This window comes from Mus musculus, chromosome 10 (assembly GCF_000001635.26).
Source record: "Mus musculus strain C57BL/6J chromosome 10, GRCm38.p6 C57BL/6J".
Classification (NCBI taxonomy): Eukaryota; Metazoa; Chordata; class Mammalia; order Rodentia; family Muridae; genus Mus; species Mus musculus.
In genome coordinates, this window is record NC_000076.6 from 22,971,351 (window position 1) to 22,991,241 (window position 19,891).

General features: G+C 42.2%; 1 long non-coding RNA gene across 1 annotated transcript; it reads left to right on the forward strand.

Annotated features, from left to right (window-relative positions):
- Positions 1-5,058: 5,058 nt before the first annotated feature.
- On the forward strand, positions 5,059-18,927 carry Gm35126. The gene is made up of 3 exons (XR_380184.2): positions 5,059-5,169; positions 11,712-11,782; positions 17,939-18,927. It is a non-coding gene; the product is annotated as a predicted gene, 35126 (long non-coding RNA).
- The last annotated feature ends 964 nt before the right edge of the window (positions 18,928-19,891 follow it).

Below are 19,891 nucleotides of genomic sequence, written 5' to 3' on the forward strand. Positions count from 1 at the left end.
ATAGTCTCTGGTGAAAAATCTGGTGTAATTCTGATAGGCTTGCCTTTTTATGTTACTTGACCTTTTTCCCTTACTTCTTTTAGTATTCTATCTTTATTTAGTGCATTTGTTTTTCTGATTATTATGTGTCAGGAGGAATTTCTTTTCTGGTCCAGTCTATTTGGAGTTCTGTAGGCTTCTTGTATGTTCATGGGCATCTCTTTCTTTAGATTTGGGAAGTTTTCTTCTATAATTTTGTTGAAGATATTTGCTGGTCCTTTGAGTTGAAAAATCTTCATTCTCATCCACTCCTATTATGCATAGGTTTGGTCTTCTCATTGTGTCCTGGATTTCCTGGATATTTTGAGTTAGGATCTTTTTGCATTTTCCATTTTCATTGATTGTTGTGCCGATGTTCTCTATGGAATCTTCTGCACCTGAGATTCTCTCTTCCATCTCTTGTATCCTGTTGCTGATGCTCGCGTCTATGGTTCCAGATTTCTTTCCTAGGGTTTCTATCTCCAGCGTTGCCTCACTTTGCATTTTCTTTATTGTGTCTACTTCCCTTTTTAGGTCTAGTATGGTTTTGTTCCTTTTCATCACCTGTTTGGATTTGTTTTCCTGTTTTTCTATAAGGACATCTACCTGTTTGGTTGTGTTTTCCTGTTTTTCTTTAAGGACTTGTAACTCTTTAGCAGTGTTCTCCTGTATTTCTTTAAGTGAATTATTAAAGTCCTTCTTGATGTCCTCTACCATCATCATGAGATATGCTTTTAAATCCAGGTCTAGCTTTTCGGGTGTATTGAGGTGCCCTGGAGTGGGCCAAGTGGGAGTGCTGGGTTCTGATGATGGTGAGTGTTCCTGGTTTCTGATAGTAAGATTCTTACGCTTACCTTTCGCCATCTGGTAATCTCTGGCGTTAGTTGTTATAGTTGTCTCTGTTTAGAGATTGTTCCTCTGGTGATTTTGTTACCCTCTATCAGCAGACCTTGGAGACTAGCTCTCTCCTCTGAGTTTCAGTGGTCAGAGCAGTCTCTGCAGGCAAGCTCTCTTCTTTCAGGGAAGGTGCACAGTTATCTGGTGTTTGGACCTCCTCCTGGCCGAAGATGAAGGCCCAAAACAGGATCTTGCCGAGAAGCTGTGTTGTTTTGGCCTGTCACAGAAGCCATTGTTTCAGTAGTCCACACTCTCACCTGTGTAGACTACTTTCCGCGGAGTCCTGAAACCGAAAATGGCGCCGCCTCAGGAGCTCTGTGGCTCTTGCCTGTCTCAGAAGCTGCTAGCCTCTTTACTCCACACTCTCACCTGCAGACTGCCCGCCGCGGAGTCCCAGAACCAAGGTGGCTACCCCGGAACCTGAGGCAGAAGCCTCACAAGCCGGACAGACACCTGTCCTCTGGCCCCAAAGGTGGCCGGTTGTCTGGAGCCGAAAATGGCACCGCCTCAGGAGCTCTGTGGCTCTCGCCTGTCCTAGAAGCTGCTAGTCTCTGTAGTCCACACTCTCACCTGCAGACTGCCTGCCGCAGAGTCCCGGAACCAAGGTGGCTCCCACGGAACCTGAGGCAGAAGCCTCACGAGCCAGGTGGACACCTGTCCTCTGGTCCCGAAGGTGGCTGGTTTTCTGGAGCTAAAAATGGCGCAGCCTCAGGAGCCCCCTCTGCTTTCTTATGCTGAGGATAAAACCCACTGCCTTGTATCCTCAACAAGTGCTCTACCACTGAGCTCTAAAGCTGTCCAGAGCAAGAGAAGGAGGAAAGATTGTAGGAAGGAGAGGCATCTAGGACACCATGAGAACGCGGCCCACAGAATCAACTAATCAGGGCTCATAGAGACTGAAGCTGCAATTACGGAGCCTGAATGGGTGTATGCTAAGTCCTTTGCCTACAAGCTGTGGTTGTTTACTTTCAGGTTCTTGTGGAACCCTAACAATGTGATTGGAGGGTATTTCTGACTCTTTTGCCTGATTCTGAGAGCCTTTTCCTGCCCCATCCAGCCTTAGTGTGAGGGTTTGTGTCTAGCCTTATTGTATGTTATGCTGTGTTCAGTAAATATCACTTCTGGAGGCTTGCTCTTTTCTGAAGGGAAGTGGAGGAGTAGGCCTCCAGGGGAGGTGTGTGTATGTAGGGGGATGATTTCGAGGGTTACAGAGAGGGGAAACTGTGGTTGGAATGTACTGTATGAGAGAAGAATAAATAAATTAAGAAGGAGGAGGAGGAAGAGGAAGAAGAGGAGGAGGAGGAAAAGAAAGAAAGAAAGAGAGAAAGAAAGAGAGAGAGAGGGAGAGAGAGAAAGAAAGACAGACAGACAGACAGACAGACAGGAAGGAAGGAAGGAAGGAAGAAAGAAAGAAAGAAAGAAAGAAAGAAAGAAAGAAAGAAAAAAGAAAGGAAAAAATTTATAAATGGGAAAACAGTAAGTGTATGATGTGATGTGGTATACCTAATTGGGTGCACAATGTTATACAGCCAATCTTTTTACCTTACTCATATTTGTAACTAAAACTTTATACCCATTGATTAACTCCCTCTCCCCATTTCAGCCTCAGCCAACTGGTAATCTACTATTTGTGTCTATGAACTGCCTTTGACAGTTTGACATGGTCTCTAAAACATGTTGAAGTGGATACCTAAAACAGTCAAATATAGAGTGGAATGGCATTGACTTTAAAATGTATATATTGAGGGAATGGGGAGATATCTCAGTGAATAAAAGAACTTGTGTGGAAACAAGGGCCTAAGGTCAACTCCCTGGCACCCCCATAAACTCCAGCCATAGCTGTCCTTGCCTGCAGCCCAGAAATGGCCATCCAGTCTCATCTGAGAAATGTTTACATGACTCCTAGTATTTAGGTATATAAACTACATATATAAGTAAAACATTTTATTTATTTTTAGGTCATATGTATGAGTTTTTACCTACTGTATGTAAGTACAATTCTGTGCATGCCTTGTGCTGTCAGAAGCCAGAAAAGGGTGCAGGATCCCTGTAAACTGGAGTTACCATCAGTGTAAGCCACCATGTAAACTGGGAATTAAGTTTGGGTCCTCTGCAAGAACAGCAAGTGCTCTTAACCGCTGAGCCATCTCTCCAGTTCCAATGATTTTTATTTTACACATTATGTATAATAAGTTAAAAATGACAGAAGTATTTATGTTCATTTCAAAAACTATTGGAAATTCTGTCCTTATCCAATGCCCAAATTCATTTAACTTGTGGCTGGATGTCATGTGTATAGTTCACTGTGCATGTCATGTATTTAGAATCATGACCACAGTGAAGAAGGTGTAACCCAGATGAGAACTGGCAGAAACACCTTGGATCTACTTGGTATTTGATTTTAAATTAACTTTGGCTTGTTGCATGCCTGGGATCAGTATGTATCTGTCAGAGATTTTTTTTTCCCTTCTTTTTTTTTTTCTTTTTTGTCAGTCTCCTCATTTAGTCACATGTTCCACAGTTTGAGAGACTGAGGTCTGGCCTGGAAGAGGGCTCCACATGGTAAGAACATGTATTTACTCTTGCAGAAACCCAGAGTTCGGTTTCCAGCAAACACATCAGGTAGTTCACAATCACCTCTGCCTCCATCTCCAGAGGAACCAGTGACCTCTTCTGGCCTCTGCAGATGACTAAACTCATACTCACATTTCTCCACACAGTTACAAGCACATGCACATATTTTTGAAATAAAATAAAAACGAATCTTAACTAAGAGAAGTGGAGAGTAGCAGAGACCTTGGCCTTCGGGCTGGGAGATTTAATTTATTCTACAGTCAATTGAAGTCTAGAGGCCTGCTTTGCTGGTGACAAATTTTAATTATCTTTCCTGGGATACAATTTTGTCACCGTACAAATAAATAAGTTTCTCTAGGATCATGTCTGGCTCAGTGATAAAACTAAACTTTTGGTTGATTAATCTATGGCACTGAAGGAAGGAAGACATTGGAGTCATTCCATGTGTTGGTTTGCATGAGAAATGTCCTCCATAGTCTCTGATATTTGAATACTTGGTCCCTAGGTGATTAGCTCTGAGTAGAGGTGTAGGAGGTGTGACCTTGGTGGAGGAGGTATGTCGCTGATGGTAGGCTTTGAGGTTTCAAAACACAGTTACCATTTCTGGTTCCCTCTCTGTTCTGTATTGGTAGTTTCGTATGTACATGCTCAGCTGTCCCTGCTGCTGTGCCTGCTGCCACTGCCACGCTTCTCTGTCATGATGGTGATGGGCTCTTACCCTCTGGAAACATAAGCTCAAAATAAGCCCCCCCCCCATAAGTTACTGTGGTTTTTTACTGTGGTCACTGTGTTTTACCATAGCGATAGAAACAAAAACATGACAAAAACTGGTAACAGGGAGTGGACTATCTCAGTGACAGACCTGACACTGTGGGTTTTTGTAGAGATGTGGAAGTCTTTGGAACTTTTGACTAGAAAAGCCATTGCATATTGTAAGCAGAGCTTAATGGGCCTCTTAGTAGAGGCTTGGAACACAGCAATGCTGAATGCTTATGCAGGCTGCAGAGGCCCAGGTCAGAAGTTTCAGAAGGGAATAATATTAACCAGGCTAGAGACTTTGCCTGTGATAGTTTGGCAAAGATAAAAAGTAAAAAGGTGGCTGTATTCTGCCATTATCCTAAGAGCTTGCCTGAGGCTAAATTTAAAAGTAATGGCTAATTTATTTGGTAAAGGAGATTTAAAGACAGCCTGATCTTGACTCTTTTGCATGGTTATACAATAAAAAAGATCTAAGGAGGCAAAACCAAGCAACACCCAAGTGAAAGAGAGAAGAAGAACACCAGGGAACTTAAAGTCTCAGCCAGGGACTGTGAAATTGCTGAGGGGCCTGATTTGCAGTAGAATGGGAAGGACCCCACCCAGATAAGCTTCCAACCTGTGAAAGGAAAAGGCCTAAGGGTTTTCCATTCCTACAAAGGAGCAACAGAGAAAATCTGTTGCAAATGTCATTCATGAGGGCCAGTTTCCAACTATGCTGGCAGTTGAATTTGTCAGTGACGTCCACGTGACTAAAGCGTTGTAGAATCATCTATCCTCTGCAGTTACAGAGAACTGCCTTGGCTAGACAACTTGTGGCTGGGTAATCCCTACCAAAGGCTCTGAGAGGTCCTTGTGTGGCTGTGCGAGGGTGAAGCCTGAAAATCCCAAGTTAGAGGTGCCAGAGCCATGGGACCTTCCAAGGTGAGCTACATGCAAAGACGAGGCCACCAGAGAGAGTTCAGAAGTGTGTTGCAGGCAGCAAAGTAAGAAAGGAGAGGCCCTCTGACATCAGACACCGAGCTACAGAATTTGGAGTTTATGCTAATGAATTCTGGGCTTGTGTTGGACCCTCACTATGCCCTCATTTCTCCCTTTGGAATGGTAATGTATTTTTTGGGCCATCACTTATTGGAAGTATATAATTTGTCTTTTGATTTTACAGGGAGTTATAGCTACGAGATTGCCTTGGATTTTTAAACTGTTGAGACTGAAAGTGTTGTGTTTATAAAAAAGACAAGGAGAGAGGGAATATGTTTTGGTGGAGGTTTAGTCAGGTATGTTGGAAGGGGGTGCCTCTGCTGGCCCATGCTGAGGCATCCCTTCCCCCTGGGGGACCAGCCACAGGATGGTATAGTATAGAATAGAATTTATTCAGGGCAAGGGGAGGGAAGTTGAGAGGGTAGTAGAGTCAGGGAAAGGGAGAGAAATAGAGAGAGAGAGAGAGAGAGAGAGAGAGAGAGAGAAGAAGAAGAAGAAGAAGAAGAAGAAGAAGAAGAAGAAGAAGAAGAAGAAGAAGAAGAAGAAGAAGAAGAAGAAGAAGAAGAAGAAGAAGAAGAAGAAGAGTAGAGACAGGCCATGAGCACATGGAGAGAGAGGAGGGGGAATGGGGATAGAGTGGAGGGGAGGGACAAGAGGACAGAACAGGAGCAAGAAGGCAAGAGCAAGAGAGAGGAGGGGGCAAGCAACCCCTTTTGTAGTGGGTCAAGTGCTGTTGCCAGGTAACTCTGGGGCAGAGTTTAGACAAAATGCTAACAGAAAGACCATGGGGACTTTTGAAATTGGGCCAAATGCACTTTGTTTTATGATATGGCCAAAACCAGTGGGGGTCAGAGTGTGGAATGTGGTGGTCTGGATTAGAATGTTTTGTCCTCATTTGGTGGCCTTTTAGTGAAGGCTCACGAGGCGTGGTGGACTTGCTGTTAGAAAAATGTCACTGGGACTGGGTTTTGGTGGCTTGAAGACTTGTGCCATTTTGAGATGGCCTCTTTCTACTTCATCTTGCAGTTTAAGATGTGTGCTCTCAGTAGCTCTTCCAGAGGCTCCACTTTCTATCCTGGTGGTGATGGTCTCTTATACCTCAGAACTGTTAAGGTCAAGTAAACCCTCTGTCTTAGGAATTTACTGTGCACAGACACCATGACCAAGGTAACTTTTATAGAGGTCGACATTTAGTTAGGGTTAACTTATAGGTTCAGAGGTTCAGTTCATTATCATCAAGGTGGGAGCATAGCAGTATCCAGGCAGGCATGGTGCAGGAAGAGGTTAGAGTTCTATATCTTTGTCCGGAGGATGCTAGAAGACTGGATTCCACGGGACTAGGAAGAGATTCTCATTGTCCACCCCCACGGTGACACCATTCCTCCCACAAGGCAACACCTCCAAATAGTGCCATTCCCTGGACCATACATATTCAAACTACCACACCTTCCTTAGATAAGTTTTCTTGGTCACCATGTGTTTTTTTTTGTTTGTTTTTACAGCAATAGTACACTAACAAATATAGTCAAACTTAGAAATATTATGATTATTTGTTCTAGGCTCAAAGAGTAACAATACTAGCATTCATTTTGTAGAAAACTACAAAAGGGTAAGTCCTCAATGGTGTTCTAAAGTCATTAAGCCCTGCAGCTTCTTTCAAGATGTTTCCAAACTCACAATGGATGCAAATGAGCTTCTCTTTGAGGTTCTGTTGGTCAATAGTTAACGTTCAGAACAGGGCACAAATGTACACAAAACCCATGCACCTTTGCTTTTCCTGTTATAGGGTCCCTCAGCTCCACAGAACACAAATGGATACATCTCCATGGAGTTGGAGATTAAAGGTTCATGGAAAAGATGATTTTGTTGGAGTACTTTGGATTGCGTCTAGCAAATGAACTACTCAGATTTTTATGCTGCTAAGCCAAAGAATTCTTCATTGTAAATTATATGGCGGAGCTAGATGACCTTTAAAATCCTTCCAGATCTAGGATTATATTCTGCCGTGATTCATCCTGACTGGCCAGTTACACTGTCCTGATTTCAGGGCTGTGTCACACCATCTTGACTTTGTTCAAGTTCTGTCCAGTTGGCCCCACACTTACACCCCAGGAACTAGAGTCATAAATTTATCTTCCAATTTCCTTTGCTTAGTTCGTGAAGCATCTAGTTAACTGAAAACTCTATTCCGGAGGAATAAAAAGTAATGACGAATAGTTTATTATACACATACATACTTCTAACGTCAAAGAACAAGAGATAAAATATCTTTTGGCCAGAGTGCTTCATTTTTACAATTCAGGATTTTTCTAGCCAGTAAATTTTGATGTTTACTTCTTTTCTACAATGCTTTCCCAAAGGGGAACAGATTCCTACTTAAAAATAAATGACATTTCCATCCATGTGTGCATACCAGATGAACGGCAACCACTCTGTCTGGAAGGACTCTATCCCCTGATATAAGTCAGCATAAAGCATGTAGAATGCACAGAAATTTCCAGAAATGCTAAGAGCAAACTGTGACTTTGAATATACCCCAAGGTTTTTCAGGGACATCGGAGGAAAAACGGGAGTTAGATTATTCAGTAAAAGCTACATTTGAGTTCATGGAAAACAAGACGGGAGTGAATCCCAAGGATTGCAGCTTCGGATAAAGGCTTTCTAAACACAGAAATGCTCCGCAGTGGGAGAAAACATGCTGGGGCTTTGTTTTCTTTTCTTTTCTTTTTTTTTTTTCGATATTTTTTTTTAATTAGGTATTTTCCTTGTTTACATTTTCAATGCTATCCCAAAGGTCCCCCATACCCACCCCCCCTAATCCCCTACCCACCCACTACCCCTTTTTGGCCCTGGCGTTCCCCTGTACTGGGGCATATAAAGTTTGCAAGTCCAATGGGCCTCTCTTTGCAGTGATGGCCGACTAGGCCATCTTTTGATACATATGCAGCTAGAGACAAGAGCTCTGGGGTACTGGTTAGTTCATAATGTTGTTCCACCTATAGGGTTGCAGTTCCCTTTAGCTCCTTGGGTACTTTCTCTAGCTCCTCCATTGGGGGCCGTGTGACCCATCCAATAGCTGACTGTGAGCATCCACTTCTGTATTTGCTAGGTCCCGGCATAGTCTCACAAGAGACAGCTATATCTGGGTCCTTTCAGCAAAATTTTGCTAGTGTGTGCAATGGTGTCAGCATTTGGAAGCTGATTATGGGATGGATCCCTGCATATGGCAATCATTTGTTTTCAAAGCTTGAGGTTAAATACAAAGATGAACTCCAAAGCTCTGAAGAGAGCATGAAGGGGAAACAAACCTTCAGCTTTGCTGGAAAGTGAAATCAAATGTGTGAGTCACCAAATCCAATTCTCTGTTTCAATTTTCTAAAAATGAGATTTGGTTTGGCCTCAAGTTTAAGTCAACTGTCACCACAAGTTTTATTACCACCATCCCCCCCACCCCGCCCCCGTCCCAGTTGCTTTTATGCCTTCTTATTTTTCTTGCTTATTTCAGAATTTATTCTATGTGCAACTGCTGTGGTGCATCTGTGGTTGTTTGTAGATGATTGGTCCATGAGAAGTGGCACTATTCAGAGGTCACCTTGTTGGAGGAAGTGTGACACTATGGAGGCAAGTTTTAAGAGCTCCTGATGTTTAAGTTCACCTTCACATCAAGATGTAGAACTCTTAGATCCGTCTCCAACACCATGTTTGCCTGGATGCTGGCATGCTTCCTGCCATGATGATAATGTAATAAAGCTCGGAAGCTGTAAGCCAGCCCCAATTAAATGCTGTCCTTTCTAAGAATTGCTTTGGTCATAGCATCTCCTCAGCAATGAAACCCTGACTAAGACAGCACCCTATGTGCTGACTCATTAATACCGAGTCTAGTAGGCATCAGGAAGGTGACACCTAGTTTCTGATGATGACACACATATTCTAATGTGAAAATAAATAGTTGAAGCCTTGACGCATATAGAACCCTCCAGTATGCCTCTGACCTCTCTGAGAAACCAAAGTATGAGTGACTACATGGCAAAGGAGAGCTAAGGGCATTGGTTTAGGAGAAGCTGGAGGCCCAGGAAGGCACTAACTACCTGTTGTTGGTTCTTTTCACGGTCACAGCAAGGGTCAAAGGTTTCATTACATCAAACTATTATTTTCCCTCAAAAGAAACATTCTGAGTATTTAAATGAGTCAAGTGTTGAAAGAATATAGATGAATGGGACCTGAGACAATGCTGGGGATAGAACAACTGATTTGGAAAGGCAATTCTCTCTCTAAAGTAATGAAACACACACGTGCTCATCCAAAGCAGTCCATTTGTTGGAGGTACTCACGAATCTCCTGAACCAATAGCCACGCACCAACTGCCAAAGGTGTGTGCTCAGAGCACCAGAAAGAGCACACCATGGCAGGGACCCAGGTACGTTTTAGTCCAGTCATACAGAAGCCTACTGAGCTCAATGGTCCAAATGAGGGATCCCCGACCTTCAGGAACATGTGAATGCACCTAGAAAATGTTTAAGTGAAGACATGGTGTTGTGGTTTGAATATGGAATGCCCCTCATAGGAGGGATACAGTTGCACATTTGGCTCCCACCTCCTTGGGAAAGTTATGGAATCTTTAGAAGATGAGGAAGCCTTGGTGGAGGAAGCATCACAAAGGGTGGCTCTCCTTGCTGTTTTGTCTGCCTTCAGACTGCTCTGGCAATAGAACAAGCTTGTCTTGTGCTCCTGCCACCATATCTTTCATACCATGGCTGAGTTTATCTCTCTGGAACAACAAACAGGAGCAATGCCTTCTCTCTCCTAAGTTGTTTTCATTGGGGTATTTGACTGACAGCCACAAAAACCTGGTAAATCCCAGAAAACTATAGATAGCGTGATACTGTGGTTGAAAAACTCAGAAACTGAACACTTTGTGGTTTAAACATACATACCTAAATAATGGAATCATTCTTAAAAGCATGACAATTTTAAACATAAAACTGTAGATAATAGTTAGCTTAGTGGTAGGGAGAGGCATGGTAGATTAGGATAAAGGAATCAATTATTATTGATACTGTCAATCTTATTGGAGATACTTTCTAAGTCACAAAGAGGTCATATACATTCATATATGTGTAAAAATATAATCCCAGGATGATAAAGAATAAAGGAAGAATTTCGGTATCATCGCCTTTTCTTTCTCTCTACTCTTAATAAAGAGGAATGAGTGACTGAGAAGTGTTGATTACTCACAAAAATGGATCCGTGTCAATCTTGCTGTCTGCAACACATGACTTCCCTTGCAGGAAGTGTCTGCGTGGAGCCTCACTATCAGCTCCAGACATGAGACCCACATCCAACAGGACATGGGAGGCTTTTAGTTGTCACAGGCTTCCCCTAGAGAATCCACCCAGTCCCTGGACTTGTCAGCTGTGTCATAATTTCTTTCAGAGCAGAACACTTCCAGCTGTTGTGGCTAGGCAGCAGCAGGTTCCTATCTGAGGACAGCAGGGTCGTGTGGCACACCACAGCTGGGGCAGTGTCAGGGCAGCACGTGGTCTCCATACACAGTAGCAGAGCGCAAGAGACAGCAATTAGCACCAGGAGAATGAAGATGAACGGGGACATACACATAACCTTCATAAAAGTGTCACAGGGAACAGAACTCACAAACCATATGGATTTGTGCTGGGAATGCAATGTCCTTCCACAGCAGTGTTCCTGGCCAGTTCTATCAAGAGGAGTTTAAAGAAGGACACTTCTCTGGTGACAGAAGAGAAGAACAGTTATATCTTGAGGTTTTGAGGTGTTCTGTATTCTGAGATTCTGTGTCAGCTACGACATCTGCACAAGTCAGCGACAGCTCTTTAGGTGGTACTCCTCTTTTGTAATTTCTCCTTGTTGATGTTTGGCAATGCTGTTTAAACCATCTTGGCAGTGCCCTCCAACGTACTTGAAAGATCAATTCTACATGCTCTTAGTGTATGGCAAATGATCCCTAGAAGCTCAGGGTGACTGCTTGAAGCAGAAAATAAGCCAAAGTGATTTGTGTTAATTTGTGATTACTGGGAGGACTGGAGAACAGACTCCTGCACTCAGACCTGGGAGGACCGGAGAACAGACTCTTGCATGCTGACTCGCACTAAAGAAAACGCCAAGTGATAGCTTGACATCACTCACAGGCAATACTGCCACTGCTGGTGACCACAAGGTAATGAGAATGTCTGGTAAAACAGAGGAAGTGGCCACCAACACCATGAGAGGAAGAATTGTTTTCGCTTTCTATGGTGGTACTGAAGGTCAACTCTAGGGCTTCATGCATGTTGCTCTGGTACCGTACCACTGGACCTCATTCCAACCTTTACCAACTTTTATTGAGATGTTAGCTTCTGATTTAGAGTCAAACAGTCTTTATTTCTGTATTTATAGTGTACCTGATGCCATTCTAGGTGCTTGTGATGTATCACAGAGAGAACTAAATAGATTCCTATATCCTTTTTTAGAAGGAATGGTCTAGCACCTATGGGGAGAAGGAGCACTGAGAGACTGAAGAATCGAATCGCTTTGTACAGAAGTAAGTGTGTAGATTGACATGTGAGGGGCAATGAGGGCAGCAGAGGGGCTGGATTGTTTACATGTTTCTGGGGAGACAGGTCTACACACCAGTTAGCCAAAACAGCGGATAAGAAAGAAGTAGTAATTTATAATTAAGGTGGCCAGGACAGTCTCACGAACTAGGTGGCATTTGAGCAAAATTTTCTAAGACTGTAGATCTGGGAGATCCTGTCTCAGTCAAAGAAATTAAAACCTGGCACATGGACCATGGATTTTAAAGGACATGATTAAAAGATTTAAAAAAAGAGAGAGAGAGAAAGACAGAGAGACAGAGACAGAGACAGAGACAGAGAGACAGAGAAGAGGCAGGTGTGGTGATGCTTTTAGTTCCAACACAAGGCAGAGGCAGGTGCATCTCTGAGGTGGCTGTGAAGTCAGTCTGGCCTACTGAGTGAGTCCAGGCAAGCCAGGCTACCTGAATAACCTTGTCTAAAGGAGAGAGTCAAGGCACAAAATTGGGATGCACTGAGCCTCATGGGAAAGAAAACCTGCATCAAGAGTTTCATAGCCAATAGACTTTCTCTCCCTCTCTCTGCTTTCCTCCCTCCCTCCCTCCCTCCCTCCCTCCCTCCCTCCCTCCCTCCCTTCTTTCCTCCCTTCTTTCCTTCCTTCTTTCCTTCCTTCTTTCCTTCCTTCTTTCCTTCCTTCCTTCTTTCCTTCCTTCCTTCCTTCCTTCCTTCCTTCCTTCCTTCCTTCCTTCCTTTCTTCCTTCCTTCCTTCCTTCCTTCTTTCCTTCCTTCTTTTCATCATGGTGATCGATATATTATATATATATGATGACTACACATGAATATTTTCAGACTAATCCAAGGCAGAGAATGTGCAAGACAAGTAAAGAAGTTTGGAGTAAGCCACATCCTACTCTGAGGTTGTACATCCTTTGCTATTGCATTGTTAGCAGTGGAAAGGACCTGGGCACGATGTGCTAATTGCTCGGTTACTAATAGCTCAGTGCATTTGGAGAAGAGGCTCAATAATGATGTTTGTGATCTACCTAGATATTTGATTTAAAAAAAAAACACTTTAGAATTTTGGAGAAGCTGTTGACTGTTCTCAGCAGGGGACCCTTCCTGGCACATGATGAAAAAGAAGTCTATGTGAGAACCAGTGATACGGCTCAGCTGGCAAGAGCACATCCCAGCAAGCCTGATGGCTTGAATTTGGTCTCTGGAACCCACATGGTACAAGGAGAAAACTGACCTCTATAAGCTGTCTTCTGACTTACAAACACACAAACGTTTTAAAAGGTCTAGGCCACATGATCTCCAAAGAGACTTAGAAAGAGAACATCGGGTTTTCATGACTGAGATATCCCTATGTGCTGGGCCAATAAAGGAAGAAGGTGCACGGGTGCGGAAATTGGTGTTCACTGGTATCTCAGTATATTTATAAATGAAACCAAACTATCTAAGTATCTAGCTAGCTAGCTAACTAACCCAGTGGCCTTATGGTGTCCCTCACAATATAGGTTTACATGTCCTAACAGTGCTACTTGTGAACAATGTATTGGGTGGTGATCCTGGCTATTAGCCCTGTTGTCCCTGTCTCCTGGATTTGGGGAATCACACAGTTATGGTGTCTTGTGACATGTTCCTCTGCCTTCAGCTATCATACCAGCTGGCAGTGGAACCCAAGAACTTGGTGTGACTTTATCACTGTCAATTTTAGAAAAACACACGTAGTGTTCTTTTGGAGCATTGTGATGTCTTCCTGACTTTCTGTGGGAGATGTTAGTTCCTGCTGATGCTAAATGCCCAGGTCAATGCATTCATTTCAGTTGCAAAATGGTAGTTTTCAAGGACATGACTTTTTTAAAAAATATTTGTTATGTTTGTTTGTTTATTTATTTGTTTATTTATTTATTTATTTGTGTGTGTGTATGTGCATGTGTGTGCATGCGCATGTGCGCATGTGTGTGTGCATGTGTGTGTGTGTGTATGTGTGTGTGTGTGTGTGCTTACCTGAGTGCATGTATGTACCGTGTGTATGCAGAAGCCTCTTGAGCTCATATGAAGGCATCAGGTTCTCTGGAACTGCAGTTCCAGACAATTACAAGTCATCTTGTGATGTTAGGAACTGGACCCCAATATCCTGCAAGAGCAGTGAGTGTTCCTAACAGCTGAGCCATCTCTCAGCAATCTGATTTTCTGGTAGACTTTCACTCATTTTAGTATTGGGTAAGTAGTCAATTTTAAAACAGAGGATATGTTAAAAAAAAAAAAACAAGTGAAAAAATGACAGGCGTCACCGTATTCTTTTCTTCCTAAACAGTCCACTTTCACTCTTACTAATGTATTCCTTAGTATGGTATATTTATTATAATTTCCAAATCAATATTGATTTGCTATTATTAGCCAAAGTTCATACTGTTCATATTTGTTCCTCATTTTGCACCAAATTCCCCTTCCAGTCTCATGATTCCATTTGGGATACCAATGTCCTTGTCATCTTAGTCTGACAGAGTATCTATCAGTGACTGAGTGAATTACACAATACATGTTCATTTCTTGTGTTTCTGTAGACTGAAAAGTCCAAGATTAGAATGAGAAACTACCCAGTTCTTCCCAAAGACCCTGCTTCCTGGCTGCCATACTGCCACCATCTCTGTATTTTCACATAGTAGAAAAAGAGAGGGGAGGTAGTTGGGGATCTCTTCTGAGGATCTTAACCCTGCTGTATTAAGTCCCATCCTTTTGACTTCTCCTAACCCTTACTGCCTTTTAAGAGCTTCATGTCCAGACATCACCACACTGGAAGTTATGGCTTCATTAGATAGGTTTTTGGATGTGACAAAAATCCAAAAGTTTGACTTTCAGGCAGAAACTTGTTCCTAGCTCCAACAATTTGCCAAGACCACCAAGCTTCTCTAGTGTTTTGTGGTTCCACAGGCATGTGCTTGACATGAGCAGATGTTGCATGCATCTTTGTACTCTGATCAGGATAGCAATTTGCCCTGTGACCTCAGTTCTCTGTGAGATCCAAAAGGTTAGCAAGACATGCCATACAATCTTTTCTTGTTACCCTAGGGTGATGGTTTCCAGTCTCTTATGTCAGGATGACATTAGTAGAGAAGGTGACAGGGGCTTCTAGGGTCTTATAAGACTGATACATGGCAGAGAATGGGAGAATTAAACTCCTTACAGATTTAGAAGTCTAGTATGTTGATGAATTTTTGTGGATCCAGTGGCCTGTGGCATATACCTCATATAAGTTAAAGAACTATTATCTGTTTTGTGTAGTACTTCTTACCTACAAAGGAAATTTGTTTTGCGTGCTTCTGGAGTTTGAGGCAGTACAGATTCACTTGGGATGCCTTGCAAAATCTTGTTTTGTTACTTTGGTTTCCTCACAACTGCAAAAGGAGTAACTGAAAGTAATAATGTTCCTGAATTTAATGTCCCTTACATTTAGTGATGAAGGCTTCATAGACGCTTATAAGAGTGACTTCATAGGAGTCTTGTGAGGAACTCAGGGTTTCTTGTTAGCTGCATGCTCAGTGGATCATTTTTGTCTGCAGGTTTGAGAGGTACCCATGATGGAATGGTAGCTGAGCCAGTATACCTACTATGGTAGCTGAGCCAGTGCACCTACTATGGTAGAGACTGAAGTAGTCATCCACAGTGTCTCATGTGGTTTTTATCCCCTTGCTGAGATTGAATGTCTACTGGTGAGACTCCAGTGACTATAGCCTGCACCAGAGCTGGTCAAAGGGCTGGAGTGACAGTCCCTTTGATATAGCAAATACTTGTCTAGTGATAGATTGATGACTGGGGCAGCAATGATATTCCTGACCAGGATTCATACTGGAGTGATAGACACCATCCGGTAGAATCTGTCAGCACCCCCATTTGAGGAATTATGGCTCCAATCAAGCTACTCATTTGGGAGAAAAGAAACATATTCTACTCAGAAGTGACAACAAAGGCACAAGCAATGCCACGGCGTGGGGAGTTGCTGTGCTTTATCTAGTAGTCATATCCAGTTGGTGAGTCATACTGGACTCCAGATCACAGAGGAACAGAGACACATGGGACCCTCTCCACATCACAGTGCTCCCCTACAGTGCTCCCTTTCAGAACTTGTGATCACTAAACAAAAAGTCCAAATTCCCAGGAAGGAACCACTTTTGCTAGTGAACAGAATGAAGATAATTTTGAATTCTTAGTTCCAGTGACCCCATGGTCACTTTGGCTTCCTTATAACTGCAAAGGGAATAACCAGAAGTAGTAATGTACCTGGCGATGGTGAAAAAGTACGTGCTGGAAACCGAGAAGGGTATCCAGATCATGGACTATCTGGGAGTTGTCACTTGGTGTTGATGACGTTGGAGACATGACACAGCCCCCATTTCAGACTGGAAAGGTCTGAGGCTCCTTAGGGAGGAGAGGATAGACCGCTATACTAGGTCAACTGTGGCAGAGCAAAAGTGATAGAATTCTAGAATGGATTTTAGAGGACGGAGATAACAAATGGCAGTTTTGGTCCATGGACTGATTATGGTAGTGAGTGGAGCAGCTTTTTGCTATAAGCATCTTGCATCATTGTCCTGGTAGAAACAGCAGGTAGCTGTGGCCTAGAAGGGGACTCCTATGGCCTTGATTTCAGGAAAGTCACAAGCAGATAGGACAGACAAATGGAAGGAGACTGTACACATCTTATACTTCTCTGCACGTCCTCACTGCAGATTTCCTCATGCTGTGGTTTCCAGGCACTGTTTCACATAGCCCTCACTTCTTCTCACAGAATCCCTCTGCTGCTTTGCTTCAGGATGCTTATGTGAGCTTAGCTGGCCTCCATCCATGCACACACAGGACATCAGGGGCCTGACACACTATATGGAATTCCATGGAACACCAGCTCCCTGTAGTGAAGGCGATCCATCATTTGACCTGTGTTCCTCTTCTCCTCCTCCCTGTTTCACTCCATCATTATCCTCCTGTGCTTTCTTGGATAACCCCTTAAAAACATCAATAAGGAGGCCTTTCTTAGTGGCTTTAAAAAAAAAGAGAAATCAATGCTAAAGTAGATTAGATATGAGACGAGAGCTGGGGAATAAAATGGATAAAAATGGTAGTTTTTCTTTCTTTCACAAGAGACTAAAAGTAAAAAATGTGACAGATATAAGTCTCATGCGTTTATTCTGTGGACCCTAGGCATAAAGTAAAATAATTTTGTTGCTTGAAAAAGAAAAAAAAGGTGAACCATTATCACCCTCCAATTTATTTTCGATTGAGTGAGTTTCCAGCACTTGGCCTCGACTCAGTCCCGGTCCCAAGGGAAATGAAAGAAGTGTTCTCATTGTTGTATTTCTCAAGAAGCCACTTCGAGCCAGGCTCAGAGCTATGCTCACCTTATCAACATTATAAAATGGTTTCTCCTTTATATGACAAGCATTTATCAACAAATCAGTTTTAGTGTTTTAACTTTACAATCTTGTCTTCTTGGTTGCTGGGTCTGAAAGTGATAGCTTACCATTTATAATGCTTTCTGAACTAAGAATGCCCCCTTATAAAAGTCTGTTTGTTTTGTCTTCGTAGAACAATATCCCTATAACCTGCAGAGAACCCATTGTTAAAACCCGATGAGTTTAACTGTCCTAAGTAATAAAGTGATTTAGGTCCAGATGCAAGACAAAACTCTCTCCCCTCTTGTCTCATTAAATGAGGGTTTAAGCATGAGTCCGGTGAACCACTAACTCTAAAGGATGAAGAAGATGAGTATTTAGGTACCAATAATTCTAAAAACATATCTTGAGCATGTCAGCATTTGATAAGAAGAAAGACTGATGAGGCAATTAATAATTTTTAATGTTATATCCCAAACATGTTTTAAACAAAGGCAGCATGTCTGTGTTTAATTTCAGCCTCACAGACAGATAGAGCCTCAGGAATCATTAGACAGCAGGCTAATCATATGGGATCTACATTGTCTCTACTTGGTGGCTCAGCCTGGCTCCTCTTTTTCTTTTGCTTCTCCATGATCACTGACAAAAGATGTGGCTAGAAAAGACACGGAAGAGCAGTTAATTTATCAGATGAATTCAGGTTCCATAAAATTATGTTATTAATAACTCCAGTCTTGCCATAATGTGATGAGGTCTGTCTTTTTCTTTCAGCACTGAAAATGTTTATTAAAATATCCATCTGATGACCCAAATGGACTATTAAATATGGAAAATCAATCAAGATGAATACGGACTGGTTCCTACATGAGAAAGCAAAGAAGCTCTGAACTATGAGAGAGGTTTACACACTTCATGTAAGAGCCAAATGGTTTCTTTCATCATTTACATCATTATAAAGAATGAAACACAAACTTCAACATTTTAGTCAACTAATCCTGCCATGCAATCAATGTTTTCTAGATTTGTGTAGTGATGTTGTATGTAGGAAATATTCCAACAGTGATGGTGGGGCATTCGATAGTTTACAAAGAACAGGAAGAGTAACAATATGGAGAAACTCAAGAAATCTATTCTGTATTGTCATTGTGTTTAAAGGGGAAATTTAGATCATGTTGACAACTTGGAAAGGCATACAAAAAGCCATATACATTAAATTTCTACCCTCATGCTAAATGTTTGTTGAAGTCTTACCATTACTGGTCAGCATTTTATATTTATAAACTGTTGAGAGCCAGGCTATTCTTAGGCTTTTTCTGGGCCCCTATGAAAGGACAAGAGGAACCTACTTCTGTGTCTGTGTCCAGGGGCAGATGTGGCAACATCCAGTCTGGGGTTGGAGCCTGGGCTTCATAGGGGTTAAGGTTTGGGTTCCATGGGACTTAGCTTTTCCTCCTGAGGAGAATGGAGCTATCATCCCTGAGGCTGCTGTGTGCCCGGCTGATGCACGTGAGATACCACCCTGTTTCTCTGTACGGCATTGCTTAGCCTCCTGCTGACTTAGTTCCATCATATAACACTGCCTATTCTATCCCATGTTCCCCTGGAAACTGCATATAAAATGCTGTACTTTTGATAAACTTGCTTGTTAAGCCATGAGCTTATATAAGACCTCCCAGACCTCAGCTTTCCATCTTTATCTTATCTTCTGGTTCTTCCAATTAGACCCTGTCACTGAAGAATGGATGGCCTGCTGGGCCAGATCAGTGAACATCACTATTATATGTGTGTTAAATACTTACTTTATATGTACTAAGTCACAAATAATATATATTTTTGTGTCTGTGAAATATAATAAAAATTACTTTATCTTACGGGAAATGTTTCAGAAACTTCTTTTTTAAAAAATAAAATGTTACCTCTCTTTGAGATTTTTTTCACATTCAATTTTAATTTTAATGGCTGTGGACTGTCCCTGATACAAGTAAATCATTTATGTTTATTCTGTACTAAAGATGTGCAGGATTGATTTTGTTCTTGTTTTATGTTTCTTGTTTTATCAAACAATGTTGCAATGAACAGCTTTGTACTGATCTCCTTATCCTGGTGCACTGAGAGTGGCTGGGTTATAGATTATACACCTTCAGTTCACGCTTGGGTGTGCATGTGTTCATGTGTGTATGTGTTATGCAGCTTCATAGGATATCAGTGATACACGCCTATGAGTATGCTTGCCTGTTTTCTTCTACTACTGAGGAAATAGTGAGAGAGAAAAAAAAACAACAACAAATGTTAGTACCAGTGATGGACTCTCCATATCCAGCACAGAAGAGTTGCCCTTTTAGCCTCTCTTGTTTGTTACATGGGAAATTATCAGACATCGTTGTTATTTAAAGTTTGAGGTTGTATCTGGGTACATGGTTCAGTAGCCAGAACACATGCAGTTAGCATAAGGATCTAACTGTGATACCCAGCACTTAGGTAAACATACACAAAATCACATACCTGTAATCCCAGTGTTCAGGATAGACATGTAGATGCCTAGGACTCCTATAGAGATAGGTGGATGCTTTAGGGTTCCTATAGAAACAGGTGGATGCCTAGGGCTCCTATCCAGCCAGTATGGTTGAGTTGGCTAGTTCCAGGTTCAGTGAGAGACCCTGACTCAAAATGTAAGATGAAGATGAGACTTAATATTGACCTATGCTCTTTACATGTTTGTGCACA